Source organism: Lactuca saligna, chromosome 7 (assembly GCF_052625555.1).
Source record: "Lactuca saligna cultivar CGN05327 chromosome 7, ASM5262555v1, whole genome shotgun sequence".
NCBI lineage: Eukaryota > Viridiplantae > Streptophyta > Magnoliopsida > Asterales > Asteraceae > Lactuca > Lactuca saligna.
In genome coordinates, this window is record NC_136423.1 from 104,037,993 (window position 1) to 104,044,207 (window position 6,215).

Here is a 6,215-nt window from a genome sequence, read left to right on the forward strand (position 1 = left end):
TCCCTACACCCATGTTTTGATTATCTTTGAATTTTAATTGGTTTTCAAATAAGGACTCGACTGTCTTACTTGACGCAACGTAATTTTTCAAACTAACATCTGTTTTTCCACACTTTATTTTCAAAGCGTCAAGTTCTTCAGTTACAGCAATAAGTTTGTGTTTAATGTGATCATAATTTTCACACTTGTTGCTGTAATCTTCTTGTAATTTCCTAAAGTCCTTAGTCTTGGCCTCTAATTGTGCTTTTAAAGGTTTCTGACCTTTCCTTAGAGTATAGCCTTCATATTTAAGGTCCTCATTTTCCCTTTTTAGCAAATCAATTTGTTCGCGAAGAAATTTAATCGTAGCTTTACAAGATGGAGTACATGAAACTACATTTACCGTAATTGATGTGGAACTCATTCTTTTTTTTATATTTTTAATTGCTCTTTGACTTAAAAACCGAGAAAAATCAACCTTAAAAGTCAAATTTAAAAAGTCAAACTTGAAAAGTGAAACCGAAAAGCCAAATTTGAAAAAACTAAAAGTCAAACGAAAAAGTCAAAATTTAAACTTAAAGGTCAACTTTTAAAAGTCAATGTCAAAATTTTAAAGTCAAAAGTCAAAAATAAAAGTTAAAATTTAAAATCTAAAATTTTTGGATCCAATTTATAAATTTCTTTAACCTGTTGAGGATTAGGGATCAATGGGGAGATCAGATTTGAGGTTGTTTGAGAAACCTACTGAGGAGCCAAAGGAGTGAAGACAAGTCTATGCTAGTCTCAAACCAAGGGGGAGACTGAAAGAACATAATTTGTGGTTTGATCTAGGCATCATTTTATATAGATAACTATGTCATTTTGCAGTGTTTGTATGTTGTAGTGTGTGCTGCCACACACATGTGTGTGTGGCCATACACATGTGCTTGGCTGCACAGACTTGTGCTAGTAGGAGGAGTACTATTTATAGCATCTGAGTTGTGTTAGTCTGTAACTGTTTGCTAGAAGTTTGTGATGTATGTGTGTGTTTTCCCAAGGTGTACCTGACATTTATATGATATAAATGTGTGCATGCTTGATTCAATTTCTTCTTCTTCTCAATCTAAATCTAATTGCAATTAACTTCATTGATTACTAAATTGGATCTTTAATTTTGGGGACTTACATAATTGCACTTGGTACAGTGGGGTTGAGTGTTTGTGGTTTCGGTATAGACAGTCTTCAATTCTGGTTTGGGCTTGAGGAGTTTTAAGTTCCCTTCGAACTTCTCGTGGTATTTCCATTTTGTACCTTCCATCCGGTTTTTATCTATCAATTAGGCCATGGTACCCTCATAGATATATTGTTTAGACAAATGATAGGCCAATTGTTTATCACTATCAAAGGTAATGGGTTTAGATGCATTAACCAGACTTTAAACATGGGGAGCTAGCCCCCTAAATGTACCTTTCAATATTTTTTGTGTTCCGGATCTACTATCACCGGGAAGAGGTTAGCGAGGTAGTTAAACTAGGAGGTGTAAGCAGTAACTTCTGACCATTTCATAGTAAGGTTCCACAAATCTTCTTCTAGAGCAGGAATCCTATCCATGAAATACTTCTCGATCAACATATGTTTTAGGGCTTCCCAAGTAGTGGTATAGACTGCATCGATTCCTATAGATTTGGTAGGGTTAGTCAAAGTCAGGGTAGAATGCACTAGCATATAGGTAGCATACTTAACCAGACTATCCTCAGTACAGGAACTGATGCAAAATACTACCTCCATCACCTCTATCCAGTGAGCTAGACCAAAAACTCTTTTTTCGTACTGAAGAAGGATTGGGGTTTTTAAGCTAATAAATCCTTGTATGAACATGATGTCGTGTTGTTTTGGGTAACAATAGGAATATCACCGCCATATATATTGTTCCTAGATGTTTCGTTACGGGCAACCTCATATGCAGTTAAGGTTGTGGTAATCCCTTATGTAATCACGGTCTATATTAGCATGGGATCCATTTGAAATGTATAAGTTGTATTTTATGATAGTGTATTAGTGAAATTTTTTCTAAAATCCTATATATTTCCAAATTATAGAGAGCGATCAATTCTAGAAATCCTATACATTTTCAAATGATAGAGAGAGATTTCAAATCTTACTGATTTCTAATGATAGAGAGAGGACTAAAATCCATGTCACCTTTGGAAGATATGGGAGAGAGAATTTTGGAGACTATTGAACGATTGACCTAGAATTATGGGTTTCTCTGTGTTTCTCTGCTATGAAGCTAGCATAGCTATTGATTCCTTGTTCTTTTATGGACTTAGGTAAATTGGAAGATTTAGGATAACATATTTTATGTTTTTTAGGATTATGTGTTATTTTTAGTTGATATATGGATTGTAAGGTACTAGGTATCTGCAAGGAATCTTGAGAACATTCTTTAATCTCTAAAATTCTCAACCATTAAAGTTTGTCAAAAACCTTGCCCAAGGTTGGTCGTGTACTGGCCCAACCATAAATAACATAGTTTCACATTCCAGGTTTATTTATGGTACAAATTATGTATGATACTAACCTTTGTCAAGGTTTTTGACCTAAACGTTTGATTTTTTAGTTTTAGTTGAAGATATCTTATATATATATATATATATATATATATATATATATATATAACTCTTATAGAGTATTGTTTGTGAGGTTTGCAGTATTACTAGGTTTTTTTTTTACTCCAAGAATATCAAGTAAGGATCAGGTCCATAAGAGAAGTACTGGAGGGCAGGATCATTTTAGCATATAGCCCTTCTAAAATCCAGCTACCCAAGCGATTGTTTAAAGTAGTTACCTCTCCTGTATGTAGTCGAGAAGTAGGTTAATTAATAATAATACATTTACCAGCAGCATGTAGCTATAGTTTATTCCTATTTCGAAGATATAAGTTATCTATAGCCCATTTAGCTCTGATACCAATTTGTCACACCTCGATCGAGGCAGCGGAACATGTCAGGCTGTTCGACTTAGTTCATGGATCACAGGCAATTAAATATATAGGACATGTACAACAATAACAAACCAGTAGTTGTATTTCATCTTGAAGTTTGAATACAAGGTTCTTACAGATAATAATAGAGTACATGAATTGCCTTAAATAGGGAGGCATATACAACAAAAATATAAAACTAGGTCCCTAGAAATCCATGACTATTCAATTGTCTGAAATGCTTGTCTAATTATTTTGATGAGAATAAATGTAGTTTTGAGGGTCAATCGAAGGTTAGTGAGAGTTACGTGTTTTCTGCTAGAGTAGTAGTGATACTTTCTTAAAAGTATTTTCTTTGTAAGTAAAACGATAGTTATGAATGTGTAACAAGATATAACGCCTTTGAAATCTTCATTGGATGTCATGGATAAAGACTTAAAATATTTGTAGGAAACCATTTTAACGATCGGCTTGTGTAGAATAATAAGATCTTTGTCAAACCCCAAAATCGGAACGGTGTAAACGTTCTAGGGTGGATGACGTCATGTCAAGTATCACAACATATGCAGTATAGTAATAAAAGTACAACAACCATTGCATTAATAGTAATAATTTTACATAGGTTACATTTCATAGCAATATCAAAGTAAATACAGAACATAACATAGATGCAGCTCGGTACTAGGTTGTCTTCGCAAAAGCTCCCGGGATGTACTTGTCTCTCGATAACCTGAGAATACAAGTTATTTTGAAAGCGAGTATCAACATTTTTATAATGCTGGTGAGTCCATAAGTATTTGGTGTCCTTTGTATAAATACACATTTTTGTTCAAAATAACTTTATGAAAGATAGTAATCTAGAATCTACGGTGTATTAGCGTTCTTTCCAGAAAATCCTATATTTTCTAAATAAAAGCAGTCTTCTACCAAGACCCGATAGATTTATATTTTAAGGGGTAATTTTCTCCAAAATACTATCCTTACCAAAATACAGTATTGACTTTAAAGGAATTATGAGAAAAACACAAGTAAAAATACTAAGGGAACAACAACATATACCTCAGTAGTAATACTGTTGACTAAAGTAATTGAAAACATATACTCTAGGAGAGTACCATATGAATGATATGCCTGGGTCAGTCTAACACAAGGAAGCACAGACTCCAGACAGTATCGAATGAACGATACAACTAGCAAAGTCTAAAACAAGTGGTGAATGTGAACTCGTATGTAACCATGTTGATCGACGATAGAGTATTCGATGACCCTCCAGGTCATGCGTAGAGGTAGTGGCGTTATGTCACCCATGGGCCTTACCGGTGCGGACTGTAGTTAGTAGTTTGGGTGTGGGAGTGTCAGTACCGTATAGATCTATAAACATGATGTTCACTCTCCTTCCCGGAGACTCTAGTTACATGGTGATGGCGCTATGAGGCGTCGTAGAGGGAAATAGTGTGTCACATTCTTAAAGTATTATATTAATAATATAGACACGCAAATGAATTGAATCCTGAGTAAAGCTTTGTACTAGAGATTGAGATATATATATATATATATATATATATAGAGAGAGAGAGAGAGAGAGAGAATCTCCTAACTATTCCTATAATACTTACTAGGGTTCTAGAAACATGAATAATAGAAGGATGCCTGTACTACTCAAGGAATGAACTGGTTGATGGAAACCTTTATTTCTTTACATGTATACATGATATATAACTAATATTTAAACGACATTCGGATGGATAACCGATACCCACCAGACCACATCCCAACGAGGAAAAGGAAATAGGGCGAACTAGCTGTTCTATGTCCATTAAACATTATTTATATAACTATACAAATATCGGCATGCATTTTAACGAAATCAAAGCATAGAAGAAAATTTTGGAAAAACCCTTGGAAAATCTTTACAAATAAGAATTCACGACTTAATGTCATTTTGTAAAACAAGCCTTGAAAACCTTTGGAAAACTTTGAAAAACCTTTCAATAACAAGGTTTGAAAATGATTTGATAAAATAGTTTAAGTGAAGAAAACCTTTGCTTAAAACACTGTTGTAACTGGTTTTGAAGGAAAACATATAACATGAAGGATAGTTTGAGAAAGACCTGAACAAGTAACAACGTTTTGGAAAAACCATTTGAAGTAATATAATTGGTAAAACAGATGGACGTGTAGTAAATCCTTTTGCATGCGGGTTATTAATCACCTATGATTGATATGATAACTCGCATGTTTCAACTTGTATTCCCCCCCCCCCCCCCCATAAAATCATTTAAAAACATTTAAAATGTTAATTCAGGGGTATGAACTCACCTGCTCCGAGTGGATCGGATGGAAGTGTCGGTTGAGTGCTCAGTGTCAAGTAAAGACTTGAACACACTTAATGAGCTAGTAACATATAAAGACATATGTTTACAAATAATAGTGATTATAACAATAATTAAACATGTATAAGCACCCTAATGCAAAGAAAAACACTTTGGTCAAGTGCTAGGAGGCTATTGGGTTGCAATAATGGAGTGTATGGCCTAGTTAGGGAGTTTACTCTTCAAGAGTAAACTCTTAGAGAAGATTTTGGCCCAATGACCATATCCGCATGAGTTTATAGTCGTAAACTCATGGGTGGGGTGTTCTTGGTTGCTCAAAGGTCTTATATCACTTGGGGAATTAAGCTAGGTTCAATTCTAGGGCACAGGAAGTGACTAAGGCTTAAAATGAACCATTTAAGTGAGTTCACGGCTGTAAACATAGAGTTTACGGCCATAAACTCTTAATTTTCCCCTCACTTCATGATTTAAGGTCTCAAATGAAAGATTAAAAGGTTCTATGCATTATTCCAAGCCATAAGGGGAAGTTAGGGCATCATTTGACCTCCTTAAGGGAGTTTACGGCCAAGGGACCAATTCTTGGGGGGGTTTCAGCCGCAATCCCCTTATGGTCATGGTTTCTTTGATGTTTAAGGTCCCTACTTCGATGGTGGTTGATGCTAGACATTAACCCAAGCCATAGGAGATGTTTAAATGGCAATTTAACACCTTAAATGTTGTTTACGACCTATGAAGAGGGGTTTACGGTCCAAGAATGTTCTTGGGCCATAAACTAATGTTTACTCCCCAAATGACAAGATTTTGGTGTTCTAAGCTCATACATGCAAGTCCCTAAATCATAGGTAAGCACTAGAAGTGATTTGGAAGGGTTTTGGGGCTTCAAAACCCCATTTATGAGTATTTGCGGTTGTTCTATGGCCGTAAACACATAACTTTGAGGC